This window comes from Solanum lycopersicum, chromosome 3 (assembly GCF_036512215.1).
Source record: "Solanum lycopersicum chromosome 3, SLM_r2.1".
Lineage (NCBI taxonomy): Eukaryota > Viridiplantae > Streptophyta > Magnoliopsida > Solanales > Solanaceae > Solanum > Solanum lycopersicum.
The window spans coordinates 19450078-19462204 of NC_090802.1; positions in this window are offsets into that span (position 1 = coordinate 19450078).

Consider the following 12127-nt stretch of genomic DNA (forward strand, 5'->3'; position numbering starts at 1 on the left):
GGAGTTTAATCAATTAATAAAAGTAACTGAGGTTTACGTGTTCTCCGCAGGTTCATAACTTGATAATTCTATCTATAACAATTCTTTCCTAGTATCTTTCATGCAAAGTGATAAGTTATGTATTTCTAAATCCTTTGTCCGACATGTAGAGAATTTCACTCCGCACCTTGGTCCGGCTACGTGTGTTGCTATACTAACCCTTACTTTACCTCATATTACGCATCATATTCGATATTTGACTAAGTTATTACCTCGTACAAATTAATACTAACCTATTAGATAGTATACACTAAATCTATGTTGATAATTCTTTTCCTATTATTTACCTCCTTGGTCCGACAAGTAGCATTAAGGCGATTTCTAACGTTGGTCATCCATTAAAAAGACTTCTAAGTGAAAGAATTATCAATACATGCAAGACATCATTCTAGAATTGTTATTTTAGTTAGGTTTTACCTCATTATTCACCTATGGTTCCCACAACCCTAGTTATGGAGTTTAGTTACCATAGTCATAATCACAATATTCAAATCTGTAATATAAGAATTCATGCACTTACTTCAATGAGAAAGAATAAAATCTAACAGTTTACGTGATTAATCAACAAAAATCACCAACAACCAATTACTGCAATTAATTGAAGATTAAAGATTCTCCAAAAGTATAACAATAATCACCAAGTCTAATCCACAAAAGAAACTCAAATAACCAAGAGTCTAACAAAGAGTCTAAAAATAATCAAGAGTCTAAAAAAGAGTTTAAAAAAATCAAGAGTCTAACCCCAAAAATGAGGTTTTTCGAACTATTTATAAAAAAATAAAAACATAATTAAATAAGGACTCTATTTGCTGGAAATCTGTCAAAACGCGGTTGAGTCGACGGCATGGACTCCGTCGTCCCATACTTATGCAATTTCTTCTGCTGCTCTCTACATTACCCTCGACGACAGGTATGACGAATCATCACAGGCATAACGGTCCATCGGGGGTATCCATTCCATAACACTTGAACTCTTGGAATTTGGGTGCTGCGACTACTTCTCTGATCTTCATGACGAACCAGCAGGATGGTCTGTCATGGCTACGATGGTCCGTCACGCATTTCGTAACCCCACACTTGGTCAAACTTCTCCATCTTCCTTCAGCAGCTGCACTACGAGTCCACTTACGGGTCGTCACGGGCACGGCGGATTATCACAAGCTCCGTAGGTGGTACTTTTCTGCATTTCTTGCTAAAAAAAACATCCTCATTCATCTTTTAGAAAAATTTCCTGCACATAAAGAGAAACTTACATAAAAATTAATACAAAAAGGCTTTTGGACACACTAAACTTAAGGAAAAAGCATTAAAAATACCGTGAAACCACGGTATATCAACACCCTCAACTTAAATTCGTTGTTTGTCCTCAAGCGATGCACTATGACTCAATACAAAATCTTTGTACAATAGTATTCATGTTTTATATTTCGCAATCATTTGGCTATCTATCCCGATCAATCTCATCATATTTATGCATGCTATCACTATTAGGCTTGAATTATGTGGAATCAGACCATGACACAGACTCACCATGCACTAACACCTATCCTCTTCATATTCTCACCGAGGTGCTAATATTTTCAGTATTGCAACTAGTGTCCTCACTTCAAAACAACATCCTCATTTTTCACACAATGATTTCAGTTTTAGTATAAGGATTACTTTTTAACACTCACTCTGAGAACATTCACACTTATTCATACATATTGTCATAAGCTTTCCCTTCTTTTCACTGCTTTAAGTTCGCTATACAACTCTTAGGATCACAATAGGACTTTCTTAGATCGTAACATAGGCTCAGGGTCAGGTAGGGTATATTTAGGTATACTTTAGTGACTTTTTGCCCTCCTTGACATATCGTCTCAACATACCACTTTTTATCATTTTATTTCGCCAAGTTTCTCATATTCTTTCACCTTGCTTTTTTCCCTTCTTTCTTCATTTGTGTAAGTGACTCTCTTCTTTTCTTGCTTGTATTTCTTGTATTTTTTTTATTTTTTTTCACTTTTCTTTCAACTAATTCTTGAGTCACTTTACTTTTGTTCTTTCAACCCCACTTTCCAGAGCATTCCTCATAATATCCACCCTCAACTCATGGCTTTTCCATGAGTCAAAGTACACAATACCCAAAGTTGGGTCAGGGCCATAAAAAGGGTTGTTTGTTGCATTAGCTACTTTTGGCATAAGCTGAGGTGCACATGTCCAAAGAGGGACCAGGGTCAACACATTATTCTTAGAAAAGATCAATTGGGATGAAAAAGAAAGGTCTAGTTTAAGCTCAAATCATTTGGATCAAAAAAGGATTAGTTTCAAAAAAGGATTAGTTTCATTTGGTTTTTTCATTGATTTAGGCTAAAAATGGGCTATATCGAATAAGGGCTTATGATCCTTTCCTAATTGTCTATTACAACTTACTTTTAGCAGGACTACCAGGCAAGTTCTAGCTCAGTACAAATATTGGACTATACAAATCTTCCTCACACTCACTTGACATCTCATTACTCTATCAGATTATCAGACACCTAGTTCGAATTTTAGGTCATGCAGTGGTGTACCTCTATGTCATGCTTAGAGCCACACATTTATCAATTACTATGCCTAGTCATGCATCATTTTCATTTTATCAGGATATCATATTAGACATCATGCTTCAGAATTAAACTATGTACACAAGATATAGACATGCCGGTTCAACAAAAAAAATCAGTCTCTTGGGGAAAAAGAACACAGGCAAGAAAACTACAAAAGAGGATAGTGAATTGGGCTACTCAGACTTCAACCTATCACTCACTTTCCATTTACCCCACCCCCAACAAAAAGACATTCAATTGTCCCCAATGCATAAAAAATTGAAATACAAGAGTGGTAGGTGAAGCAAACCTGGGGCGCAAAGCGCCGACGATCAGCAAGCTGGTGGGTCCGGTTCCCCAGAACCTACTACCTCTGTAATTTGGAGACCCTCAGTAGTGTCCTCAGCATCAACAGCACTATCAGCAGTGCCTCCCTCTATCTCCACATTTCTGGAGCTAGATGCCCCAGCAGCTAACTCTACTGCCCTTATCTGAGGCGCCTCCTCATCAGCAAGTGAGACTCTCCTCGCAGCCTCCATCCCACGGCACTCCTTCTTCCATGCTCAAGCCTCATCCTCCTCTCGACCCCTACGCCTCTTGGCATGGTCTCAAGGGGGAGGTGGTGGAATCTCAGAAGTGGCGAATAAGGCCGCCATCACTATGTCTTCAGCAGGCTCTGCAGAAGGGGCCTCAGACTCAGGCACCCTAGCCTCTAAGATAATATCAATGTCTGCGCAAAGACTGTCGACCGCAGCCTGAAGGGTCGACACATCCACCTGAGGGGATGGCCAGGCTAGCACCCACAACTCAAAAGCTTCAAAGCACTGATGAACCTCAGTGATCTTCCGCTCTGTTTTGGACCATTCTTAGCTCCAAGTGCTCTTTTGCCTCAGCAATAGACCTCTGCATCCAAGGCTGGTTGTGATGCAGAAGTGTAGCCATCTGTGCCTTTAATTTTTGGACCCTAGCAAGCGGGACCAGGGTGGGGAAAGGGGATGAGCGAGAGGAGGTCGGGGCAGTGCTACTACCCGGGATAGACTCGACTGGGGTAGTGTCAGTGGAAGCTGCCTGCGTAGCCGTGTGGGCCTGTGCTACCATATCAGCCAGATTGTCACCAAGTGGAGGTAACTCTAGGCGAGGCCCTCTGCGTGGAGCCAACTCATTGGCCTCATCCCTGATGAGGCCGATATCAACAGTGCCCAGCGGGGTCTTGAGCTAATCAAGGTTCCATATAGGCACACCTACGGACCTGCATAGAGAAAATATCATGCACGGGAAAGGGTAAGTAGTTTTGATCTAAAAGCCCTCTCGTGCATGACCGCCAGTAGAAGCCACGTAAAGTCCACTTCAAACCCGGTATCATCGCCGCCATCAGTACTGCACGATCCCATGTGACTGTATTATCAGCGATTATAGGGGAAAGGTAGTGGCGGACAATCAACCATAGAAACTTCATCGTGAAGGTCAGGTTGATGGCTCCCTTCGGCTCGGTCACCCAGTCAGCACCCTATCCATCAACAGACAAATGTAGGGCCATCCACCTCTTATGGGTCTCTCTCAGCGATGGCTCACGCAAGAATTGACCATCTTTGACAATTTGCCATCGGTAGTCAAACCCGGCAGTAAGAGGGGTCCGGTTGGCATCAACATCCTCGCCGTATAAATACCGGTGGATGATAGGCAGGGAGATATCAACATGAATGACACGTACTCGGACCTGCTCCAGTGGGGCCTGTTTGGCGGGGGCAGCCCGCCTATCAATCTGTGATCTGAGAGTAGCTAAGAGGCGTAGAACTCTCAAACCAAATCTTCACTATAACGGTCCAACGAATGCGTTGTCCACTCCAATCGATGTCTAGTGAAAAGATTGTGGATCTCTGGCATAGTTGGGAGACTTATTGTAAGGACGCGCCGCTCCAATGTAAGTGTTCGTGTCATGAATCCTTTGCCATTCAGAAACTTTGCATTGGAATAGACTTGATACTACCCATCGACCCACCACTTGTATGGTTGGTCGGCAACCGGGGTGAGAGCACGAGTCTGTGAACCGAGTGTGGATTCCGAGTTGTCAGCCTCATCAGATGAGGCAGACTGTGCAGCAGATCCGGAGGCTTTCTCCGACCACAAAACTCCTAAGGATCCAGACGCTCCTTTTTCATTAGTAGCTGACCCAGAAGGTATGCCGGTCAGTGTGCGCTCCTTATTAGACTAGGAGGAGTGACTACGTTGTACGCCACCTTTTTGGGTGTGGCTCTGGTAGCACGTGCAACTCGGGATGGGGTGGAAGTGCCTGGGGGCACGTACTCGGGGTCACGCTCATCATTAAAGCCAATGACCAGGCGGGCAGACGGGGCGACAACCTTCGATCTTGTTTTGGTGCCATAATAGATAGTACCTGTAAAGAATCATTATTAGTACTAGAAGGAGCAAACAAGACAAGCAAAACGGAACAAAATAATTAAAAGAGTTACGATGTAATGACATTTCTATAGTAACAGTGAAACACGTCGGACCAGGTGACGGCTCGTCATGAGTACAATGGACCGTCATGGGGTCCGTCATGTCTTACTTAAACTATGTTTATGTGGAGAACCCTAAAGGAAAGTATTTGACAAGTATGACAGTATATGCACAGGACGGATTATTGTGATTATGACGGTCCGTCATCGATGTCCGTCGTGGGACACTTAGAAAAAAGTATGGAGACCCTTAGGAAAGGGGTCTTTGACCGTCATGAAGGTTATGCAGGACGGTCGTCGTGGGTATGACGGTACATTGTAGATGTTCGTTGGAGGACACGTAGAAAAAGTGAGAGACCCTTAAGAATAGGGTATCCGACCGTCATTATGGTATGTGCAGGATGGACCATCGTGGGAATGACAGTCCGTCGCATTTGTCTATTGGAGGAAACTTAGAAAAAGTGAGAGACCCTTAGGAACAGGGTCTCTGACGACCAGAATTGTTGTGTAGGACGGACCATCATGGGAATGACGGTCCGTCGCATGTGTCCATTGGAGGAAACTTAGAAAAAGTGAGAGACCCTTAGGAACAGGGTCTCTAACAACCTGAACGGTTGTGCAGGATAGACCGTCGTGGGAACGACGACCCGTAACATGTGTCCGTTGGTGGACACTTGGAGAAATTTGGACAGTGGGGTGTTAGGGATGTTGGAACGGACCCAATGATGGTACGTCATGGATACGACGGTCCGTCATCGGGGTCTCGTTCTGTCATTCAGTGACAGAACTGGGGATGCCCCATTCATCCCTATGACCCAAATGGAATTGTTAGTGTTTTAACCTACAATTGTCTAACCCAAATACCTAGTAAACTAGCAATGCTAAAGCACCTATTTCTAGAATTTTAACAAGGCAATTTTGAAGATTCTCAACCTAGGTCAGACAGAATATGTATTAAAGAATGAACCCATCAATACGAAATAGGCTAATACTAATTGATAAACAAAATGCAATGTAAATGGGTAGAAATCAGAGACACACACCTCAGAATTTGAGAAAAACAAGCGAGGAAGGTACTTAGTGATCAAGTAAAGAACCACAGTGGTAGACTTCGACTAGTAGATAGTGAATTGTAGGAATTGGGGAATTTGGGAAAATGATCGGTTGTAAGAGAGGGGGGTTATGAACTTGGAAGTTGAAAAGGGAGGGAAATGGGAGAAAGAGGGAAGGAATGGGTGAAATGAAGGGGGTGGGGGTTTTAAATGTGAAGAATTTATAAATTAAAAAAACAGTCGGGTCGGGTCGGGTACGCTTCATTAATGATGCGACGAGTCCCCGACGACGGTCCGTCGCAGTTGCGACGGTCGTCATTGGTTCCATCGTGTGTACCCTAGTTTTGAAAATAACAGAAAGACGTACCTGACATGACGGATTCATGCAACGGTCCGTCGCATGCATGACGGTCCGTCGAGGTATCCGTCAGTGACTGCTGCAGAGTGATTTTCTGTAGAATTTCCTGGTGATGTGCCTGCAAATTTTAAACCCATTAGTAGAAAATGCTACCATCACTAAAAAGAAAAACTATAAGTATTAGGTTGCCTCCCAACAAGCGCCTGATTTAACATCCCGGCACGAGTGAGGACACTTGATTACTCAGCCTTCATCAAGATGGTATGCCTTGATTCCTTCATTCGCCAACTCAGCATGCCCAAAATAGGGTTTCATTCGTCATCCATTTACTTTAAACTTCTCACCCTCCTTGGTTTTCAACTCAACTGCTCCATGAGGGAGTAGTTGGGTAATCAAGTAGGGGCCAGTCCATTTGGACTTGAGCTTGCCCGCAAACCAACACGATCTACAATTGCATAAAAGCACCAAATCTCAATCATAAACTCTCGTTTTTCACTTTGTAGGTCATGGTGCTTCTTCATCTTTTTTTTGTAGGATATGGCAGATACCGATTGGATCTCACCACTCTGCCTCATGGACCTACAAATGTTGAAGGTCGCTTCATCATTGTTCAACCAAAATTTCATCTGCCCCTTTTTCATAACTAAGGCTCTACCCGTAGCAAGGAATGGCCTCCCAAGAATAATAGGCACTTCAAAATCGACTTCACAATAAAGAATAACAAAATCTTTCGGAAATATGAACGACTCCACTTTTACTAGCACATCATGGAGTATCCCTATAGGCCTTTTCACTATTCGATCGGCCATCAGTAGCCGCATCGCAGTGGGCTTTGGGTCACCCAAACCCAACTTTTTGTAAATCGAGAGGGTCATGAGATTTATGCTTGCCCCCAGATCACATAATGCTTTCACAAAATGTAATACCCCGACTGTACAAGGAATAGTGAATGCACCCGGATCTTCTTTCTTTTGTACGAGAGATCTTGTAGAAATAGCACTTTAATGCTGCATTCTATCATCATCCTCGAAAGTGACCGATCTTTTCTTTGTAACTAGATCTTTCATAAACTTGGCATAACCGGTCATTTGTTCTAGAGCTTTTACCAAAGGGACATTGATAGAAAGTTGCTTCAACATTGTTATAAAACGCTGATATTTACCATCCTCGGTCTTTTTCACTAATCTCTGAGGAAAGGGGGGTGTAGGCATGGGAATTACCTTTATAGGTACTTCAACATATTTTCCAGTGCTATCTTCTACATCACCACTACCCTCTACCACTGTATCATTATCCTTTCTCACTTTTTCCTAATTAGATGGCATAGGTGGGCCAATGGTTTGCTTACCACCCCGAGTAGTGATTGCCATACAGTGTGCATCATTTTTCAGATTTTGGAGAGTGTTGCTTGGAAGAGTGCCTGGTTGTCGTGTGTTCATAGTTGCAGATAATTGGGCCATTTGCAACTCGATCTGCTTAATCGATATTGCATGTGTATCGACTTTCTGCCCAATACCCGCTAAATAACTCCTTAACTCTTTAATATGCTCATCATTAGCATCAAACCTCCTCATCATTTTGTGCAACATATCCTCAACTCGCGCCATACTACCTCCACCATCCCTAGGAGTAACTTCACAATTTTGAGGGGGAACATAGGGCCCATTTCTATCATTTCTATTATCATAGTTACCCCCGTTGAAGTTGTTGTCACGGTTGTAGTTTCCATATCGGACAAAATGACCCTCACGGTTATAGTTACCATAGATCCGAACTTGGTTCCCTTGACCTTAGCACCAATTATCCTGATTAGAGCCTTGGGCACTCGGTCGGAAACCCCCCGTCTGCTCATTTACCGCATAGAAATCCTCCTCATAATAGCACTCATCATTTTGTGGCGGTGATTTTGACAAGTAGTTGACTGCACTTATCATTTCTGCACCCCAGTGACATGTTTTAATACCAACTCAAGCTCAGTTCTCATATGAGCCATCTCTTCACGAATCTCATCTGTGGCCGGGTTGTGAGTGGATTGCACTGCAAAGGTATTTCTCCCTGTATCTGACTTCCTAGTACTCCAAGCTTTATTGTTCTGGGAGATTTTCTCTAACTTTTCAGCAATCTCAGCATAAGGACACTCCCCATAAGAACCACCCGCTATAGTATCCAACACCGCTTTATTATTATCATCTTGTCCCCGATAGAAGTATTCCTTCAGTGACTCATCATCTATGCGGTGATTTGGGATGCTTCTAAAAAACGAGGTGAATCTATCCCACGAACTACTAACTGACTCTCCTGGAAGTGCCACAAAGTTGTTTACTCTGTCTTTGTGGTTTAGTTTCTTGAAGACCGGGTAGTAGCTTGCTAAGAAAACGTTCCTTAGTTAGTTCCAAGTGAAAATTGAGTTGTAAGGGAGCTCAGTGAACCAAATAGCAGCCTCTCCCGTTAGTGAGAGAGGAAACACTCTTAGCCCTATTACATCCAAGTCCATAGATAGATAGATAGATATTTAAGAATCACCAATTTCTTTCCGAGGAAAATCAACACATTATTTCAGAAGAAAAAGTTAACATTTACCCGGTATAAAAAAGAATTATATATGTAACACTTCAAACTTTATCGAACAATATTGTTCTTGGAAAATACATACCTTATATTTGAAAAATAACTAATTATTGCCACAAAATTTCTTCTTCATTTTGTCAAACTTGTACAAAACAAATTTGACACTGTCATAAAAAACGTCTTCACCTTGTCCTCATGTTTGGCAACTGTGACAATTTTTTTTTATGTAAAACATATCTATAATCTTCATGAACATGGTAGCCATGCATATTTCCGCATCATGTATTCTCTCTCTTAGTTATTAAATAAATGATCAATGAAGATAAAAATAAACAAAAACCAAAAAATGAAGGAAACATGAAAATAAATATCAAACAAATCCATATAATTGTTATTTATAGATTTGAGTCCTAAGAATTAGATAGAAGGAAGTTGAGAAGATATTATTCAAGTGGAATACAAAAAGATGGAAGTTTTTTTTTTTTTGTAACACATGAATTATAATTGAATATAATAAATATGATAGATTTTAAAATTATTAAACAAATAATTAATATTAAAGGAATGAAGAAAATTAAAGAAAAATTATCAAAAAACAAAAAAATGAATCCTCATTTTAGAAGCATATCACATCAACAACCTATGATTCAGCTTATATTATTATATAGATTTCAATAGACATTTAAGAATAACATTGATATACTTGTAACATATAGATATCGATCTTTAGTAGAAGAAATAATCTAAAAAATCAAAATAAAATGGCAAATCAAACTCTAATACATTTTTATGCAATTTAGGACAATTGATTTTTGAAATAAACAAAGATATAAAAAAAAGAAAGGAAAAGAAACGATTTAAGGAAATGCATAACATTATTGATGAATTTAAAGAAAGAAATTTAAAAAATTAATATCATCATTGATGAAGTGATTTAAATATGGGTGTATTGGATAATTCTGTTTCGAGGTAGAATTTTTTATCTTTTCAAAATTTGGGGAAGTATTTTTTTTTAAAATTAATAAATAAACTTCCACATAATTTTCAACAATTATCTAAGAAAAATATAAGAGAAAATGTCAAAATAAAATTGATTAAAATAAACAAATATCTTAAATAAGAAGGTTGTAATCTTTAGCGGAAGAAGTGATCTAAATTAAAAAAAAGTTAAATTTCATAAAAGATATATATATTTAATTCTTATCATGTTATAATAACAAATATCTTGTAAAAAACTAAATTAAAAAAGTTAAAAAAATTATTTAAAAAATGCATTAAGGAAATGATATAAATGAAAGTAATAATCAAAATGAAGTAAGAAAAAATAATATGGTTGATGATGAATGGAATTAAATGTAGTCATATTTAGTAAAATTTGAAGGTAAAATTTTTAGTTTTAAAAATTAAAAATTATTAAATATATATATATAATAAAATAAACATCAATTAAAGTTATATAAAAGAAAAAGAAAACTATAATTAAAGATAGATAAGAAAAAAAACGTTTTAAGAGAAAAGAAAACATTTAAGAGAAAAAAAATCGAAATTACAAATAAATGACAAATTAAAGTCTATTTATGTATAATAAAAATGCATTTTTTTAAAATAAAGTTATAACAGTTAGTTTTAAAATAAATGAATAAATAAAAGAACAAAGAAAGGAAAAAAAATAATTTAAGGAAATGATATAAATTACATTAATGATGAGCTTAAGGAAAGAAAATATTAAAAATTAATAGTATCTGTGATGAAAGGATTTAAGTATGGTCATATTTCATTAAAAATTCGGTAAAATGTACAAAATAAGAAGAAAAATAAATAAATAAATCTAGACACAATTTTTAGCAATTATTCTAAGAAAATATAAGAGAAAATGTCATAAAAATATGATAAAATAAATAAATATCTGAAGTGAGAAGATTGTCATTCTTTTCTAACTTTAACTTTATTATTATTACATATAGATATGAATCTTCTCACAGAAGAAATGGACTAAATTTAATTTAAATAAAATAAATAAATTTTGTAAAGTATACGTGTAATTCTTATCAATTTATAATAACTATTATCTTGTAACAAATAAATAAATAAAATGTAAGAAAAAAAAAGTAAAGAAACAATTTAAAGAAATGATATAAATTATAATAAATAGATCAAATTAAGGCAAGGAAGTAAAATTAATGATGAATGAAATTAAATATGGTCAGCTTTGATATTCAATAAAATTTGAAAGTAAAATTTTCGATTGTTTACAATTAGAAATAAACATCAAATCTAAAAACAATTTTTTTACAAAAGTATAGACAAACTTCAGTTAAAAATATCTAAAATATAATAAAACAAACTTTAATTAAAGATAAATAAGGAAAAATAAATTAGAAATACGTTTTAAGGAAAAAAACAAAAAAAGGGATTAAAATATTGGTATTTCTCCTTAGTCTCATCCTAATTTAATATGAATTCCATAAATAAATTAAATCTCTCTAAATAATTTTCTTGCTCTTGAACCACTTATTATTCATTCTATAAGTTTCTCAATCAAAATGATTATTTCTTTCAATATATAATTTTTGTAGAAGAAGAAATTATAGTGCAATGTATGTTCAATGAAACTTGTTTAATGTTCATGCGAAATCTAAAAATTAAAAAAAAAAAAAGAAAATTAAGTCAAACAAAAAAAAATGTCTGACCACAAAAATAATATATTGAGTATCAAACAACTCCATATATGATTGTTATTTATAGATTGTTTAAGTCTAGAATAAGATAGGAGGAAGCTGAGAAGACATGTTATTTAAGTGAAAAATATAAAAAAATGGAAGGTTTTTTTGTAAATCATCAATAATAATTGAATATAATAAATATGATAGATTTTTAAATTATTAAATAAATAAATAATAAAAAATGAAAGAAGAGAATTAAAAAAAAATGTCAAAAAACAAAAAAATTAATCGTGACTTTAAAAGCATGCCACATCAGTCTCCCTATTATTCAGATTTATATTATTATATATATATTTACGTAAAAGTATTACAAATCATAACATAGAAATTACATTTAAGTTTTTAAAAGACTTTAATG